Source organism: Lactuca saligna, chromosome 1 (genome assembly GCF_052625555.1).
Source record: "Lactuca saligna cultivar CGN05327 chromosome 1, ASM5262555v1, whole genome shotgun sequence".
Classification (NCBI taxonomy): domain Eukaryota; kingdom Viridiplantae; phylum Streptophyta; class Magnoliopsida; order Asterales; family Asteraceae; genus Lactuca; species Lactuca saligna.
The window spans coordinates 178,455,594-178,476,574 of NC_136417.1; the positions used below are offsets into that span (position 1 = coordinate 178,455,594).

Here is a 20,981-nt window from a genome sequence, read left to right on the forward strand (position 1 = left end):
GTTCAATGGCATGTTTCAATCTCGAGTGTGCCCTTCAGGTTTTGTGACTGGGATGCCGAGGATCACAAAACAAGGTGTGAAGTAACCATGCAAATTACTTGGTACCCTTAAGTGTTTATCCCTCAATCGATGTGCCGGTTAACCACACACGCTCCATCGATACTATGATAAACATTAAGTTACCCTTTGCCTACCTTGTTAAATACGAGTTAGTGTGCCGGTTAACCACACACGCTCCACTAACCGACTTAAACTAAGTGCAAAGTGTAATTTCATGGATTAGCACCTTATTCACATTTTCCTAAGTAACTAAGATTGGGTATTATTTAGAGTTTAGTTACTTAGTATTTATCATTAATACTTTTAATGAAGGGAGAATTATAGTCATGTCAAACCCGTTCGGCTAACGACCCTCCACCAGTCAAGCAAGCGGTGGGTGAGAGTGGACACCCATTAAGTTTCCATTTTATAGGCAACAACCTTATACCCACCTTATAGACCGGCTTCGTGAATGAGGCGTACTAGCGGTAAGACCGACTTTACTCTTATACATATAAATATTATTAACTTATAATATTATAAAGTATAAGGGTTGAATTTTAACTTTTAAAATTCTAAGGGCTAACTTGGAATTAAAGTATTCATAAGAGAAAACTTTACAAATTCCAAAACTTGAGGGCAAGTTTTGAAACTATTCAAAACTAATTAATTCCATAACTTATGTATTTAAAGTAGTTTTAATCCAAAAACTCTTCAAGTTCCATAACTTGTGGACAAATTATGGAAGACTTTAAACTAATAAAGAATTAACCTTTTTCTTTATTTTATAACTTATGGAATTAATTAAGGTTACATATTTTATTTATTTATTTATTAATGAAGTGACTCTTGAACCTCCATAACTTAAGGACAAGACTCTTCATCTTTTTTGTAACCTTTGCCAACTTTATGAGTTTTATGAGTCTTTAATGTGACTCTTCATGTAACTTGAGGATAAGTTACACAAACACATTTTATACTCAACTCTTAGATTAAAATGGATTGAAAACAACTATTTCATTCAACTTTTCTATTAATCTAAGAAACTCATAAGAACAAGATAATTCAAATCAAACTTTTTCATGTAATTAGTCTAACCTTTAAACTAATACAAAACATGAATCTATTGACAATTATCTTTGAAAATGGATTAGCAAGAACATTACCACATCAAAAAACAAGTTTATAAGTTCAAAAACAACTTAGGGTAATGTTCCTAGTCCATTTCTAGCCAAAAACCTCGAAAGTATGCTGTCTGGGGTCCAACTCGTCGAGTGCATGAACACAACTCGGCGAGTTGGATGCATTTTGCCTTGGACTCGTCGAGTCCCTTCATGGACTCGGCGAGTCTGCTGGGCTGACAGCATCAATTTCGATTTTTCAGCTTCTATTGCAAGTATAACAAGAAAACAAGCCTAGGCTCTGATACCACTGTTGGGTTATGAGCATTCTAACACTCCTAAGTGTACATGCAACCCTAAATACCTTGGATCTATGTTTTCTCTATTATACATGCAAATATGAACATCCAAGGTATTATCCTAGTCTAGCATACAAAACTATTAATATAACAAGATAGAATACATACCTCTTTGATGTAGAATGTCTTCATGAAGCTTGAGTGCCTAGTGCCCCAAGTGTGACACCTCAAATGGTTCACACAACACCAAATACACTTGGAATAACTTGAAAGGATTCTACACTTCATAAAATCGGCTAGCCCTCTCTAGAATAATCTAGTGGCCGTTTTTGGTCAAGAATAAGATCTTTATATAGTGTTACAATTAGGGTAAACTCTAATTGTCATGACTTTCCATTTCCTTGGATCCATGGGTTCAAATACACCATGGAGCATCATATGGGTTTTGGCCCAACTAGATAATCCATGGAGCATTAGCCCACTATATAAGTATGGATGATTTGCACAATCAATCCATATATTTAATTAGTCTTCTTTTGATGACTTAATTAATCCTAGACTAATTCTTGATCAATACTAATGAAATAATCTTATTATTCTTATTATTAATATACTAGAACTTATAATATATTAATAACCATAAGTGTCTTATTTCTCTCATTATAGTATATCCAAGTGCATGATGCCATGCAACCCAAATGGACCATGCCGGGTCGGGTCAAGTCTTACCAATTATAGTTATGGACTTAGACATTAATCCAACAGTCTCCCACTTGGATATGTCTAAAACTATTATTGCGTATGACTTCAGGAACCAACCGGCAATCGTAGCTCTCAAAAGCTTCTGTCGAACTTTGACCTTGTAGATGAACTCTGATCTTGTCAATGACTTGTCCATTAGATAAGGGATCATATATTCCTCCATTCTAGATATCATATGGACTGAGACATGGATTATAATCATTCTCTCTGTCCATTAGTTGTTTCCCGATTTCCGATTTATGACGACTGACTAATTGAACAAATCAAATCAGTCCTGGCCCGGCCGAGCACTTCCATTTGTCATCATCAAATCATCGAGGGGCCCACATATATCGCTTTTATCCCGAAGGTAAAAGGAATGGATAAACTTCGACTCATATGGCTTGTTCTGCTACTTGTTGAATCATACACAAAGACATGTTTTATAACATCGAGTTACCAATGCGTTTCGTGTAATCAATGTACTATCAACTCATAGTAACAACTCATATCTCTAGGTTTGAAGAATATAAGATATTATCGTCTCATGATCACTCGTGATAAAATCCATGAAGTGATTCCAATGAGCGCGGGTTGAATCCAATACTCAGAACTTATGAGCACTCATGAGTGTTGTAGCCATTTGTCCAACATCTTAGACCTCTACAAGCCAACTCATGACAGTCTTAATTCATATCTACTTCCAACATATGACCGACTGTGGATGGTTTGAATAACTTAATCATTCCGGAAGAATAACCTAGTTTATTCGGGAAGTCAAAACATGCAAAGTGAAACACAATAATAATTGAATCCAATATGGTCTCAGAACTTATGAATATAAATAAAACACCTTTTATTTATCACCATATGATTACACATTATTCATTGTATACTGTTTCAGCTATCAACTTTATTCTTGAATTTAAAACAATAGTTATCCCATGCTCCAAGCATGTACACTATGTTTTTCTAAACACTATTCATGCCATACACCAAGTATGCATACTATGTTTGTCTATGATCTTTACTTTGTGAACTAGATCAATTGAGCATAACTTCAATGATTCTCTTTTCATACTCCCAAATCCTTACTGCAAATGCAAGAATTCCAAATTCATGTCATTTACTGAAATCTGTTAGATTCTAAACTTATATGCATCGATCCTCTTGTAATGATTATGCACAAAGTCAGAAAGACTTAACAACAATCATTACAGAGCATTCCAAAGGAGATCAAGTCCTTGGAACCATCCTTCTTGCATTAAGTTTCCTTAATCTTACACAGATTGAAAAATCTAACTTTGAAACATTTCCAGATTCCATTTTGACTATCACTTCTGAACAAGAGTTGCCTCCTTACAGATTATGTCAATATGGTCCTTCCAGAATTATCACTATACTTCTAACTGTCCTTGAGCAACCAGTCTTTGGTAAACCTTAGATTGTCCTCGACAATTGTTTAATCCTTTTAGTCATATCCAGTTCTAAACCTTTTCCCTTCTTAATGCCCCAGGCATTTGGAAATTTTTAGAAAAGATGAATATAGCACATGTAATCGATCCTATATCCGAAGCATATGGGACACGATTCATGATGTCTCACATAAAGACTAAACCAGTCTTTTGCTATAACATTTCCATTTCAATTTGCCAAGTTCTCATAATTCAGATTATGAAAAGGGATGCCATAATCATAATCGAATTTAAGAACGGAAATAATGGACCCATATACAGAATTTCCTTATGTTGAGCCATTCCAACATGAAATTCATATATATCCTTGACTAAATGATTAAAACCTCACGATCTAAGCTTATAGCTTTGAGATGAAGTATAATTTCCTCTCCCTTAATTATAGCAAAACAACTTTTTCCCAATTGAAACCTTTTGTTTTCTATAATTAACATTACTAGCTTGCAATACTTACCGTAATTATCATGCTCCCACTAACATGATGATTATTAGCATAACACTTATGCTCCCACTAGCTTTGACATGTACTCAGAAAGCTCGACTTCTAGAAATCAATACTTTATTGACTTTCTTACCAAAGTTCAGATTTCTGATACTAGATTGTTTTGATAAGACTTTATCAAAAACATACACCTTCCCTTAGATAGCTCATGGGTGTGTCAAAACAATTTTAAGAACTATGAAAAGGGATGCCGTAATCATAGTCTTGATCGTTTTGACCTTTGCCATTTCTCACAAGTCCAAGTTAGTGTGCCGGTAAACCACACACGCTCCACTAACGACTTTGAGAATGCAAACATCACAATTGCTATCTAGCTAAAATCTACTTAGTGAAAGTGTTTCCTCACCATCATTTTCATGAATCGGAGAGAAACCTTATGACACTTAGATTTAATGGAGTATGTGTTCTTATCCATGTGAATTGTCAAAACCATAGTCACAAGACAAGGATAATGACAAATCCAAACTCATATGGACTGAACTCAATCTTAATTTCTTGCCACCTGGCAGCTCAAGGGCCTACCATTGCTTCCAAGTTGTTGTGCAACCAATTGAGAACTATAAGAACTCATATGCAAAGCCAACTTTAACTGGAATGGGCACAGAATATGTCAACACGATAGGTTATAGACCTCAAGTTGTGTGCTAGTGAAGAACTTTAGGTTCTATTCTTGATTAGTTCTTGAGACTTTCAAGACCTTTAAGACTCCTACTATCCTCTTGACCTATAAGACTCCCTTGTCAAACATCCAAGAGATAGTGCGGATTCTAATCAAGACAAACACTCCACACAATTGGCCTTAGTTGGTCTTTGTTTTATCCAAAACATCACAACTTACCAATTTCAAATGTACAAGAGTAGAAAACTTTTACTCTTACATTTGACACGTGTTTTAAACCTTCTTAAAGACATGTCACTCAAATTACAATCTTGGAGTATGACTCTAAGACTTGTATTGGAACGAAGTATGACTCATCTTCTTGATTTAACCATTTCAACAATTCAAGATCCCTTCTTCTTAGTCATAAGAATGAACTAAGACTTCCTTAGAGAACTAATTTTGATATGGTTTCTTAATCATTAAGATGATCACAAAACTGATACTAAAGTACTCTCCCATCTTTTCAGATTTGAGAAACTTTTATCCTTCTGCCTAATTTGATTCTTCTTATTCGCTCTGCCTTACATTGGAACCTTTCTCCAATGTCTCAGAGTTACACTTAAGCTTGTAAGTATAATCATATTTACTGAGCTTTAGTAAACTATGACGAATAGCCTTATATATTTTGTGGTGGACTTAATCAGTGCACATGACTATGTACTCGATCCCTTAGTCCATTACTTGACTCACACATCCATGTGAACAAGTAATTAGTCTTAATTTTTCCAATACTTGAAAGTTCTCATTCATCATGCTATACAACTTGCATGATTCCAAGTCCCGGTCCAATTGAGACTTTGGATGATGAGAATCTTTCCTTATTTGGTAAATTTAGACATTACCACAAATGAAAGAATCAATTTCATATTTCCACTTTTGCTATTAATGGAATCATATAAGCAACAATTTTTCCTCAAATGCCATTGTAAGGATATTTTTAAAATAAATAAAATCAAAAATTTTCTTTTATTTTAAAACTATGCGGAAAAACTTATCCTTACAATTCATATGAAAACTTGTTGTTATCTATTCCTTAGCAATATCTCATAACTCCTAAGAAGTAGCTCAAGAATCCGATTTTCAAACTACGCGATAGAAATCCATCTGTGCGATCAGATTCAGCATATTCTTTCTTTAAGTTCCTTTACTTTTCTTTGATTCTTAAAACATTACCATGTGACCCAGTCACATCATGCATCAAGAATCTCAGAATAGAAACTTAACAGAGTTAGAGTAGTGGACTTTACCTGAAGTAGAGTCAACCTTATTGACTTTAACACCCTTAGGTAAATTTGGCAGCTTCGCAAATAATGACCCTTTCTTTGGCAATATAAACATATGGACCCTTTGATAATGGTACACGGGACTATCACAGACTTAGCTTTTCTCTTTACCATTTGTTCAACCGAGTTGACTATGGCCGATCCCTTTCCATTGGGAAGAGAATGCTTTTTCTGTATTTCCAGTGTCACCATTGTCAATGTCCATAAAGTTTCAGGAAGTTGATCTTAACAATAGATAAGATCATTAAGGGTCTTGTCATAGTCTATTTCATAGGTGTCCCAAAGGAACTCACTATGTGACTTAGAAAGTGATTGAATCATCAACTTTCTCAAGACTTTGACACCCAACTCTCCCGGCTTGTTAATATGTGACTACATCTCCAAGATGTGATCACACCAAGACCTTGTCTTGCCAATAGGGTTCGAGTGACCTTAATTTTCAAGAACTTGTGGGTTAAGGAGAATAATTGGAGGAGGAGAGAGAAGTATGATATCCATGGGACATCATCTTCATTTAGGAAAGCTTGTTTCAAGAGATTTGGGAAGATCATAAATGTCTAAACCAGACATGTTTTGGGAGATATTCAAGATAGTTGATTTAAAGTCCTTAATATGACACCCAATATGAAATATTAAGGCTAGGACCCAACAGACTATTTTATAACTTAGAAGAGGTATGCCGTAATCCAAGCTATAAAACAATTTGAAGGTAGGTGAATGACGATTCACCAATTTCCACCAAGATAAACGAAATGTATTATTAGGTTTTAATTGGTTTTGAAACTCCTAGATCTTTTGAGATTCATTGAACTGTTCAATGGCATGTTTCAATCTCGAGTGTGCCCTTCAGGTTTTGTGACTGGGATGCCGAGGATCACAAAACAAGGTGTGAAGTAACCATGCAAATTACTTGGTACCCTTAAGTGTTTATCCCTCAATCGATGTGCCGGTTAACCACACACGCTCCATCGATACTATGATAAACATTAAGTTACCCTTTGCCTACCTTGTTAAATACGAGTTAGTGTGCCGGTTAACCACACACGCTCCACTAACCGACTTAAACAAAGTGCAAAGTGTAATTTCATGGATTAGCACCTTATTCACATTTTCCTAAGTAACTAAGATTGGGTATTATTTAGAGTTTAGTTACTTAGTATTTATCATTAATACTTTTAATGAAGGGAGAATTATAGTCATGTCAAACCCGTTCGGCTAACAACCCTCCACCAGTCAAGCAAGCGGCTTCGTGAATGATTGGGTATTAAGTTTCCATTTTATAGGCAACAACCTTATACCCACCTTATAGACCGGCTTCGTGAATGAGGCGTACTAGCGGTAAGACCGACTTTACTCTTATACATATAAATATTATTAACTTATAATATTATAAAGTATAAGGGTTGAATTTTAACTTTTAAAATTCTAAGGGCTAACTTGGAATTAAAGTATTCATAAGAGAAAACTTTACAAATTCCAAAACTTGAGGGCAAGTTTTGAAACTATTCAAAACTAATTAATTCCATAACTTATGTATTTAAAGTAGTTTTAATCCAAAAACTCTTCAAGTTCCATAACTTGTGGACAAATTATGGAAGACTTTAAACTAATAAAGAATTAACCTTTTTCTTTATTTTATAACTTATGGAATTAATTAAGGTTACATATTTTATTTATTTATTTATTAATGAAGTGACTCTTGAACCTCCATAACTTAAGGACAAGACTCTTCATCTTTTTTGTAACCTTTGCCAACTTTATGAGTTTTATGAGTCTTTAATGTGACTCTTCATGTAACTTGAGGATAAGTTACACAAACACATTTTATACTCAACTCTTAGATTAAAATGGATTGAAAACAACTATTTCATTCAACTTTTCTATTAATCTAAGAAACTCATAAGAACAAGATAATTCAAATCAAACTTTTTCATGTAATTAGTCTAACCTTTAAACTAATACAAAACATGAATCTATTGACAATTATCTTTGAAAATGGATTAGCAAGAACATTACCACATCAAAAAACAAGTTTATAAGTTCAAAAACAACTTAGGGTAATGTTCCTAGTCCATTTCTAGCCAAAAACCTCGAAAGTATGCTGTCTGGGGTCCAACTCGTCGAGTGCATGAACACAACTCGGCGAGTTGGATGCATTTTGCCTTGGACTCGTCGAGTCCCTTCATGGACTCGGCGAGTCTGCTGGGCTGACAGCATCAATTTCGATTTTTCAGCTTCTATTGCAAGTATAACAAGAAAACAAGCCTAGGCTCTGATACCACTGTTGGGTTATGAGCATTCTAACACTCCTAAGTGTACATGCAACCCTAAATACCTTGGATCTATGTTTTCTCTATTATACATGCAAATATGAACATCCAAGGTATTATCCTAGTCTAGCATACAAAACTATTAATATAACAAGATAGAATACATACCTCTTTGATGTAGAATGTCTTCATGAAGCTTGAGTGCCTAGTGCCCCAAGTGTGACACCTCAAATGGTTCACACAACACCAAATACACTTGGAATAACTTGAAAGGATTCTACACTTCATAAAATCGGCTAGCCCTCTCTAGAATAATCTAGTGGCCGTTTTTGGTCAAGAATAAGATCTTTATATAGTGTTACAATTAGGGTAAACTCTAATTGTCATGACTTTCCATTTCCTTGGATCCATGGGTTCAAATACACCATGGAGCATCATATGGGTTTTGGCCCAACTAGATAATCCATGGAGCATTAGCCCACTATATAAGTATGGATGATTTGCACAATCAATCCATATATTTAATTAGTCTTCTTTTGATGACTTAATTAATCCTAGACTAATTCTTGATCAATACTAATGAAATAATCTTATTATTCTTATTATTAATATACTAGAACTTATAATATATTAATAACCATAAGTGTCTTATTTCTCTCATTATAGTATATCCAAGTGCATGATGCCATGCAACCCAAATGGACCATGCCGGGTCGGGTCAAGTCTTACCAATTATAGTTATGGACTTAGACATTAATCCAACACTTCTAACCATCCACTGTTACCTTGCTTCGGGTAGTAGGGATCTCCCGGTATATGGAATCCGGCCATTTTGTCTGTACTAGAATAGAGGTATGAAAATTTTATGAAAATTTGGGAGAAAAAAAAATTTTGATGACATCCTAAGTCTAACCAAATCTTGAGGTTTGCATGATTATTATTGTATTTATGTTTTTAAAACACTCCTATAGTATTTCAAATTTGTAAGTTTAGTATTTTTATTTGGTAAGTTTTTGACTTGTTGTTCACTACGACCATTCCTCAACATACGTTGGTCATATCCAGGATAAATATAGTTGATCAAGCTATATTTATTCTCGATTTGATTACATACCCCAAGGCCCAGTCGGAGTGCCACAACTTGCCTTAATAGTTTTTATAAAACTTTGCCATGATACGAGACCGATGCATGCGTGTAAAAATGTATATTACTTTAATTTATTAAAAATATCGTTTATAGTAACGTTTTGTCAGAGGGATTTTGGTCCCATTTGCATTTATAGTTTGTATATCTTATGTGGTTCGATATACTTAGTTCACTATAAACAATGCTCTGATACCAATCTGTCACACCCCCAAACCAGAATGGGGGAAACATTCGGGGGTGGGTGACTTCACGTAGTACCATAACAGTTGAATATCGTAAAGAAAGTAACATAACCATCATATATATAACAAAAATGTACATTGTTGCGTAATACATGTTTCCAAAAGAATATTACAAATATGATGATTTAAAATGCTTTATTAATAGACGCTTTAGCGTTCCTTCTCCAAAAGCTAGTGGTTACATGTATTACTAATTCCCTGAGATATACAAGTAGTTTCGAAAAAGTGTCAACAATAAAGTTGGTGAGTTCATAAGTGTTTTTGTACTGAAAATGTATGTCTTTTTAGAAGAAAATAGATGAAAGCGATTTCTAGAAAATCCAATATTTTCCACATATAGTTCGAAAAAGTCCCAAACGTTGGAGGGCATTAGTATCTTTCGTACCCAAATGATGAAGGTGAATTTATACTCAAAATAATGTAAATAATGAATGCATTCGTGAGTCTCGTAAATCAAGCTTATTTTTATACTTCTGTGTGAGTCTTATAACCATGCTATTGACACAGACTACCTGTAACAACATTCTTCAGGTGTTGTAGTGTTATGACATTTGTCACCCTAGACCTGCTGGTCTAACTGTAGCTAATAGTTTAGGTGCAGGATTGTCAATCCCGTATAGATCTATACAAAAGTATCACGCTCTCCCTCCAAGAGATTATGATTTATAATACAGGACTTCAAATGCATACTTGAGAGTACATTGAAGTTGAATATCTCACAACACATAGTATAAATAGATTTACGAAAAGAAAGTCTTTATTTCATTTCAAATGAAAGAATTTCATTTTTCAAAATGTTTACATAAGAATGAATGAATAACCCGCAAACTATACCCATTATAGTTTTTCCGAAAGTGTGTTTCATTTGGTGATAATAACTCGATGAAATACTCACTTTTCATGCAAAGTAAAATGTTGATATCGAAGCATTTTAATAATATATATGTTGTATTTAAATCTATATAAAGCGATATGTTTTCTCGTATTGCACTTGTATTCCCCCCCCCCCCCCCACCCCCTAAAACATGAAAAGACGTGAAAAGTAGGGGTATAAACTCACTTGTTTGTTTTGAAGAGAGTGAGACTAGAATCGAGCTAAACTTCGGCTGCGGAAAGCTGCGTCTTCGGACTCTTCGGGGGTCTCGGTAGCGTAAAACCTTCGTCGGGGCTCGGTTATGGAATCGAGGGTGTTGAGATAGCCTCTACAGCTTAGGAGAGTGCAAGAGTGAGAGGGAAGTTGAGATTTGTGTGCCAAAACCCGGGGCTTTTGCACTCTATTTATAGTGCAAAAACTCCTCATACGCTAGGTGTACTCTAGGGGTACGCTAGGCGTACTCTAGGGGTACGCTGGGCGTACTCCAGAGTCGTCAGCGCTTACGAATCAAGCCTAGCGAGTCTGCTAGCCGATGGGACACGACCTTGCATCTGAGTACGTTGGGCGTACTCTTAATTTACGTTGGGTGTAACTCGAATTCCAAACTTCTAAATTACGTAAATTTCGCGTACGAGCTCCCTTTTTTGCGTTCTTTTTATCCACGCATAGGTGAGACTATGCTCTACAACTTTCATTTAGACTCCGTCGGCTAGTTTTGACTTTATTTTTAATAGTATGTTTTAGTAGACGGGATTGCTAAAGTTCGTTAAAAATCCATAAATTCTTTATCCGACGTCTGTTTTCGTCTGTCTTTTTACCATCATACTCTTGTTGTCGAGACCTTCAATTCTCGTTTAGGTTGCGTTAGTTAAAAATTGTTCGATCTTTAATTCGAGTTTTTAGCTCTCTACCGTTGCCACGGAATTTAGAAAATTCGTAACTTATTCATACGAAGTCCAATTTGGGTGTTCTTTTTATGCACGTTCACGGTTTAACGTGATCTACGACTTTCGTTTAGATACTTAAGGCTTAAATTCATTTTATTGGAATTTCAATTTTTACGTTTAATCATGTTTTACAGGGTGTGTCATGGATTTTCGAGTGGTCATAACCTTTTCAGTATAACTCGGTTTTGAATGTTCTTTATGTTTTGGAAACCTTAGCACGATATCTAACATTTGATGCATCCCAAATTTATCTTTTTGACACTTTATTTTTGAAGTTTATTTCGTTGATTCCAAATAGTTCGTTGTACTTGACGTTTGAGTGTTACATAGATTTGGAAAATATAGGGTTGTCACAATATGTGGAATGTATCATGAATCTAGCCTAACTCCGTTGGTACCTCTAAACGGTATGCTACCTTACCCACTCTTGCGGTCACCCTAAACGGACCAATGTATCGGGGCCCCGGTTTGCCCCTCTTCCTGAATCGAATCGCTCCTTTCCAAGGAGATACCTTCAGGAGTATGAAATCTCCAACCTGGAACTCGAGCTCGGATCACCGCCTATCTGCATAACTCTTCTGGCGGCTCTGGGTTGTCAGTAACCTCTGCCTGACCTGCTGTATCTGCTCAATTGTCTTAAGCACTATCTCAGTGCTACCCATCACTCCCTGTCCTACCTCTCCCCAACAGATGGGAGTTCAACACCTCCTCCCATATAAAAGCTCAAAGGTAGGCATCCCAATGCTCAATTGGTGGTTGTTGTTATAAGAAAACTCAGGCAAAGGTAGATAGGTGTCCAAACTTCCACCGAAGTTCATAACACATGCTCGAAGCTTGTCCTCGAGTGTCTGAATCGTCCGCTCACTCTGATCATCCGTCTGAGGGTGGTAAGCAGTACTGAAGTGAAATCTCATACCCAACTCCTCATGAAACTTCTTCCAGAACCTGGAAGTAAAACGTACATCTCGGTCTGACACAATCGAGATCGGCACTCCATACCACGACACCACCTCCCTCAGATATATCTCCGCCAGCCTCTCTGCAGAAGAGTGCTCACTGATAGCCAGGATCTGGGCGCTCTTCGTCAACCAATCCACAATCACCCAAATTGCATCAACACCCCTCGTGGTCCACGGCAATTTGGTGATGAAATCCATAGAAATATGTTCCTACTTCCACTGGGGAACCTCTAGCGGCTGCAACTTGCCATGCAGACGTTGGTGCTTGGCCTTAACTCGGCGATAGGTCAAGCACCTCTCTACAACCCACGCGACATCCATCTTCGTACAGGGCCACCAATAATCTCTCTTCAGGTCCAAATACTTCCTAGTGGCCCCGAGGTGGATCGAGAATCTCGATTTGTGCGTCCCCTCCATCAATATGCTACGTGCCCCACCCATAAACGGCACCCAAATCCGATCATGAAAGGTCATCAGCCCTCGGCTATCAATAACAAACTCGGATACCTACCCAATCACCCTCTCTCTCTTGTGGTTCTCCAGTCGCACTGCCTCTGCCTGTGCCTCTTGGATGGTATCCAATACCGGAGTCATCACCATCATCCTTATGCATATATCTCGAATCAGGGCATTCTCCTCCCTGTGGCTTTGAGCATCGGCTACCACCTTAGCCTTCCCCGGGTGGGACAGGATCTCACAGTCGTAATCCTTTACCACATCCAACCATCTCCTCTGGCGCATGTTTAGGTTGGACTGATCCATCAGATACTTTAAACTCTTGTGGTCGGTGTATATGGTACACCGAACCCCATACAAATAATGCATCCCAGCAGGACTCTCCAGTCCTGTAGCTCGTTGAACCCTCCGGTCCGGTCTGATCGAGGACCCTCTGGCCTCATAAATCGTTGGACCCTTTGGTCCGGTCTATATAACACATAACATACATATAACACAAATAACATAATTCTCAAACATACACATACACATAAGACCCTCCGGTCTGCACATAAATTGTAACATCCCCCTCTGGCACGTATCACAATATTGTCCGCTTTGGGCCACTCGGCACGAGGACTTCCCAGGGGGTCACCCATCCTGGTACTACTCCCGCCCGAGCATGCTTAACTGCAGAGTTCTTATGGGATCTGCTGCCCTCACGGCTTTAAAACGCGTTGTGACAAGGAAGTTATCCACACCCCTTATAAGGAGATGTTTTGTTCTCCTTCCAAGCCGATGTAGCCATTTCTAACACCCCCCTCTGGCACGTATCACAATATTGTCCGCTTTGGGCCACTCGGCACGAGGACTTCCCAGGGGGTCACCCATCCCGGTACTACTCCCGCCCGAGCACGCTTAACTGGAGAGTTCTTATGGGATCTGCTGCCCTCACGGCTTTAAAATGCGTTGTGTTAGGGAAGGTATCCACACCCTTTATAAGGAATGCTTAGTTCTCCTTCCCAGCCGATGTGGGATCAGATCTAACCCACTTTCGGGTTGCACCTGATCCTACATCGGCTTGGAAAGAGAACGAAACATCTCCTTATAAGGGGTGTGGATACCTTCCTTGTCACAACGCGTTTTAAAGCCGTGAGGGCAGCAGATCCCATAAGAACTCTGCAGTTAAGCGTGCTCGGGCAGGAGTAGTACCAGGATGGGTGACCCCCTGCGAAGTCCTCGTGCCGAGTGGCCCAAAGCGGACAATATTGTGATACGTGCCAGAGGGGGATGTTACAAATGGTATCAAAGCCAGGGCACGGGTCGATGTGTTCGACGGGGACATCGAACCCTATAATGGGGGGTGAAGGTGGGTTGCACCTAATCCTACATCGGCTTGGAAGGAGAACAAAACATCTCCTTATAAGGGGTGTGGATACCTTCCTTGTAACAACGCATTTTAAAGCCGTGAGGGCAGCAGATCCCATAAGAACTCTGCAGTTAAGCGTCCTCGGGCGGGAGTAGTACCAGGATGGGTGACCCCCTGGGAAGTCCTCGTGCCGAGTGGCCCAAAGCGGACAATATTGTGATACGTGCCAGAGGGGGGTGTTATATAAATACGACTCTAGGTAATGTATAGTGAGAAGACTCACCTCGGGAAATCTCGGAAAGTCTCGAACTCGAATTACTGATCTAGCCTTCGCCTAATCACATAAAGTAATTTATCTCTAATTAACAATGATTCTGATAGGCTTGACTTATCCCTTCCTATAATCTCTCAGAAGGGGAAAAGACCATTTTTCCCCTCCAATGGTCCAAATGTCCAAATGTTGACCAAACCGTAAAAGTCAACAAATGTCAACTCCAGTCAATGGTCCAACTTGACCAGACTCGTTGAGTGCACTCAAGTGACTCGGCGAGTTCATGTGTGTCCTCTGAATCCTTCTAAGGCCTCACTCAACTCATCGAGTTAAACTTTCACTCGACGGGTTACCACTGATCACGAATCGCGGAACAACACGATCCGACTCGTCGAGTCCATTCATGCACTCGGCGAGTTTCCTCCATGACAATGCTCAAACAACCTTCTGAGGTCATATTTATTTCTCTAGATTATGGATCTGACCTTCTAGCACCCAAAAGTCACGTAAAGGTCCCAACTTTGTGTTCATGTATCGCACAAATGGCTCTAATTGATGAAACAAATCTTAAAATGGAACCATAGACTCAAAAATCTTATGGGACTGCATAAAGCTTTATGGTTGGGACTCTCTGGACCTCTCAAGGTCTAGATCTAAAGTCTATTACTCAATGGGACTCCGTATGCCCCATATTCTAACTAAAGAAGTTGTAAAGAAACCCTAGTTTCATGAGATCTACTATATACACAAAAATAGGCATGGATTCATACCTCAAACAGCTACTTTTGATGAAGTGATAGCAGATCTGAGCTCCTCAAACATCCTAGCTTGAATCCTTTCCTTCCTTCTTGCAAGAATGCACTAAAAATGAAGTAATTAGCTCCTACCCTCACTCTCTATGCTTATGGGTCGTTAGGTTTCTCAAGTGGGTGTGTGGCTGCAAATGAAGACCATAAGGTCCTTTAAATATGGTATAGGCCCAAGATTTAGGGTTTTTGTCCACATCGCAGACTCGTCGAGTCCATTCATTAATCTGAGTCATTAGTTGTGATCCTACTGGATGAGTTTAGGCGTCAACTTGTAGAGTCCCTTTTCTCATCTCAAACAAATATTTAAATTACGATACCTGGAATTCGGGATGTTACAGAAGGTATACGAAGCACTATATAGGCATAAATGTCGTACTCCATTATGCTGGCGTGATGTAGGACAGAGAGTCCTTGGTGGTCCTGTAATGATTCAAGACACCACTAACAAGATTCAAATTTTTTTAGAAAGAATGAAAGTGGCCCAGGATCGATAGAAGTCTTATGCAGAAAAGAGGAGATAACCCATAGAATTCCAGTTGGGTGATTTCGTAATGCTGAAGATATCTCCATGGAAAGGCCTAATGCGATTTGTAGGTCCTTTCAAAATTATCTAGAGAATTGGTAAGCAAGCATACCATTTAGAATAGGTAGAAGATTTGGCAGATATTCATGATGTGCTTCATGTGAGTTATCTAAGTAAATGTTTAAACATATATGATGAAACAGTCCCATTATCTGAGGTGAAACTGGATAATAAATTTAAGATATGTAAAAGATCCTGAAGAGATTATAAACTAGAGAATGGTTGATCTACATAATAAAGAAGTAGAGTTAGTGCTTATTAAGTGGAAACATCATCGAGACCCAAATTATACTTAGGAAAGTAAGAGAGAGATAAGAGCGAAATATCCCCATTTGCTTAAATCGTTGTGATTTCGGGGACGAAATCCTCAAAAGGAGGGGATGTTTGTAACATACACGTTTAGTTATCGTGTTTTGTTAGTTTAAAAGTGAATATTATTAAATATTATATGGTTTTGAGCATTGAGTTCTAACAAGATAGTTTTCACGAGAATTCAAGTAAAACTATGTTTAGAATCATTCAGAAAGTGATGGGAAGTCTTATGAGATTCCGATCAAAAAGTCAAATATTGAAATTAACGAAAATGTAAAATTTAAGTCGGAAATAAGTAAAAATAATGTTATTGATAATTGTAAATTATCTTGTTAGAAACGTTTAACCAAAAACCTCATCCAAATATGAGTTATAACGAAGAACTTATGACTTATTGAAGTTTCGCGACAGAACCGGCACGATGCCATATGATGTAAAAAGTGAGTTTACTATAAACTACTTTTTATCTTTAGTGATCTAAATTAAAGTTGTAGTATTTGTTATACCGAGAAATTTCATAAGAAGAACGTCCAAATCTGACTTCGTATGAGGAAGTTATCATTTTTCTAAGATTCGGTATAGCAGTACACAGCCCGAAACTTGAAATTAAGATCGAGTGATTTTTAGTCGACACAACTTAAATGAGAATCGAAGGTCTCGTCAATAGTAGTACAGCAGTAAAAAGACAGACGAAAACAAACATCGGATGTAGAAGTTATGAATTTTTAATGGACTTTTCTTGTCCCGGCCTGTTAAAAATATAATATTAAAAATGAAGTCAAAATTAGCCGACGGAGTCTATAAGAAAGTTGTAGAGTATAATTTCACCTACAAGTGGATATAAAGAATATCAAAAACATAGCCTGTATGCAAAAGATATGAATTTTTTGAAGTTTTAAATATAAAATTTGAGGCTTATCTGAAGGACTACGCCCAGTGTACTCGTGTTCACGGTCAGAAGTTGGCCACTTTGCTCCTTTCTTCGCACGTTAGACACGTATTCCATACAAGTGACACATCTGAAGCTTGGAAACCCAGTTGATGACACGTAGCTCGTACACGTCGCGTACGACGGTACCCCCTGCGTAGCGTGTACGCCCAGCATACCGAAGTTACGCCCCGCGTAATGCGAGCCTTCAGTCACCTATAAAAGGGGTGCGAGGTTGCCCGGTTTTTGTTTAGAAATTTCCCACTTTTACACCCTCAACTCTTTTGTAAGTTACTCTAACACCCCATCCCCCCCCCCCCCCCCCGAAGCCTAGGAAACATTCCCGGCACCCGAAGCAAGTCCCAACGCACTGAAGACCCGAGAAAATAATCTTTTCAAGTTGAAACTCTGCCCTCACAAGGCCCGGTTTCATCAAAGAAGCATTTTTTTTTAGACACGAAGTGCTGACCAAATTATCATTTTATCATTCAGCTATTTCACGGTGAGTTCAATCTAGGGACAATTGTATGTTATGTGTTATATGTGCAATGTGCTTTCCCGTGTCATTATGATAATTGAGTTATACCTTTGACCATGAAGTGAATGACTAAGCATCACTTTGGTACTGGTATGTAGCCTTTGACCATGAAGTGAATGATTAAGCATCACTTTGGCATTGGCAGAAGGCTAGGTAGGGCAGAAAGCCTGTAAATTGCTAGCCAAATGATAATTCAAAAATTGTTTATTTTCAATGCCACATGGGCTGATGTCTTATTAATGTATATCTTGTTGAAATTGTTATGTATTTCATTGATTGCAAGTCTTTGAATCAGATTATTCGTTGATATGGAAAGCTTGTCATATGATACTTATCTGTCTTTGTTGTTCTTTGTCCCCCTTTGCTTCTGTCATATTGATATATATGACATAACGTTATATTCTAACTGTTATTGAACTCACTAAGCATCACCGCTTATCCCTCTCGGTGTTTAATTATTATTGGTGATAAGCATCCAGTATAGTTATGTACTATTAGAGGATGTAGAATAGATAATATTATAGCTTTTGTATTTAGTGTATAAATTTCTGGGAAGTTATTTAATATATAAAACCTTGTAAAAACCCCGTTAGTCGGTTTGTATCTAGTCTTTTGTAATAAGACCATATATGTACAATATGTTTATGAATATGCATGTAGCATGTTTGGAGTAATAATGTGGTAAAGTTTAGAGAAGTAGTGGTTCTCCCACTACTTCCATGGATTATGGTTTTAGTTCAACATGTGTTAAGCCACAAGTAACTAGATAGAATTGTAGGGCTCTTCAATACCTTTCCGTGCATATAAAGAACACCAAAAATAGAGTTGAAACAAAGTAGTTATGGTTGTTTGAAGTTGAATCGGGAGTTGGGGATTTTTCCCTACGTAGGTTGCAGGAGAGCTGCGGCATAGATGTTGGAATCGGATTGCTGCAGACCAAAACCCTAATTGCAAGGCTTTAATCCCTATTTAAGGGCTCTAACTTCCTGGAACCCTTCCTATTACCAGCCTCCATCACCTCATATCATTCCTTTGAAACCCCAGCCACCAATTCTGAATTTTGGAAGCATTAGTGTGATTTTTGTGTGCATTCTTGAAGGAGTCCATTGAAGAAGCAAGTGTGAGCTCTAAGCTTCGTATATCCAGACTTTGCACTTCATTACTTATGTACAAAAGGTACAAATTTTGCATCTTGATATTCCTTTTTTTAGATCTAATTAGCTCATGGTTTTTTATGCTTTTGTCCCTTAACCTTGGTCCTTGTGGGTATAGGTTGCTCAAGACCATTTAAATGCCTCCTTCTAATGTTTATGAGGTTATAGAGTCATAAAAATGAGAGCTTCGGCACTCTCATCCATCCATGCATGAGTTCTTGAGCAAAAGGTGTCATATTGGACTTAGAGTTTGGTTATGTGTTCATCTTGGCCATGAAAAGGGATAAAGTTAGAGACTTTAACCATTAAGGCATTCATTTAGATCAGATTTGGGAGTTTGAGAATTTGGCTTGATGTATTAAGAGATTAATATAAGTTTTGGGGATCAGGGGTTCTCTGACATCCCCGTTTTTACAGCCAGAAAAGACCGATTTCGTTTATGGTTTTTAATAAACATCAGAGTAACTTCTTAAGAAAAGTATTGCAGAATTTGTTCCCAAAACAAAATATGATATAAATTTTATCAAAGCATTTCTTCAAGAAATGTATTTTCATTGCATTACAAAAACTCGGGATGTCAATCATCAATACAGACCATAAGCATAAATTAAAAAGAAATAAACATCTTAGGCCACAAAACACTATCTGGCCTCAAATCTGTAATCTCTCATCAAATCATCCAACTATGCTTTTTCCACTACCTGTAATACAAGAAACTGAGTGGGTCAGGCTGGGGAGCCTGGTGAGCATATAGGGTTTTCAACCCACAATAATAAGTTCATTATTTATTTACATCAAATCACTAACCTGATTACCTGTTCCCCTTATCCTCACTTTACGTCCCTAAAGCATCTATCATAAGGGACCTATCCTAAGGAATTTCATTAGAATGAGCACTACTGCTAAGGGGATTCCTCATCCATATGTGTCCGTAAGGCAACCATTGGGGGGGGGAGTACATCTTCAAAAACCACCTACAGGTTGCGAGCCTTCTAGCGTTCCACTGGACTGCCTAGAAAAGTCTATGGTCGTCATCTATACTCCGCTAGATGATTGGATCATCTTAAACATTGTAAACATCGAGGCCTCTCATCTTTTTAACACACATCATCTATTTCATCTACCCATTGTTCTACCCAACCTATTTGTAGATATAAAATACATACACAATCTAGATCTGAGAAAAAAACAATGTTTACATCTTTCATCCAGCATAACTTTCAAAGCATAAAATATTTATACAGTCTAGATTTGAAAAATAGTGTTTACATATTTCATCCAACATAAATTTCAAACCATAAATTACATCTACGGTCTAGATCTGAAGAAAAAGTTCAGATCTGCAGGAAAGAAGTTTAGATCTTTCATTCAAACATAGATCTCAACGTATACAGATTAGATCTGAAGAAAAAGTTTAGATCTGAGATGAGAAAGTGTAGATCTGAAGTAAAAAGTTTCAGATCTGAAAGAAAGAAATATAGATCTTCTCGTCCAGCAAACGTCTCAGGTAAACAGATGACATATATATACACATAACACATCATTTATATAAAATACTTCATATCTATCTGTAAGATGAAAGTGACTATACACTCACCTGATACGGAGTGATTTGGACAGCAGATCGCTTCTAAAAATAACCTTCTTTGACGAAACTGGGAAGTTTGCTTGAAAACCGGGCCCCGCACGGGCAGGGTTTCAAACCGAAAAACTCTTTTTCTCGGAGACTCCGGGAGCCTCGGGGCTTCCTTCGGGTGCTAGGGGGTTTACCTAGGCTTTAGGAGGGTTTTGAAACCTTAGAGAGAGAAAGTAGTGAGAGAAAGAATGAAGAAATGAGTGAGAAATCCGGAACATTTTGCATGGTATTTATAGGCATGGACTTCGGACTGTACGCTGGGCGTAGTTCAGATAAGATGCGAGGTGGCGGTCTCCGGGTGGTGCGACGAGGAGCTTGCTTGGCAGAGGAGTGTGAGGCTTACGTTGGGCGTATTGAGCTCGGATGTCGGGCGTAGTTTGCGAGGC

At 37.9% G+C, this 20,981-nt stretch overlaps 1 pseudogene; it reads right to left on the reverse strand.

Annotated features, from left to right (window-relative positions):
• Positions 1 to 13,617: 13,617 nt before the first annotated feature.
• LOC145027794 (5S ribosomal RNA) lies at positions 13,618 to 13,735 on the reverse strand (annotated as a pseudogene).
• Between the last annotated feature and the right edge of the window lie 7,246 nt (positions 13,736 to 20,981).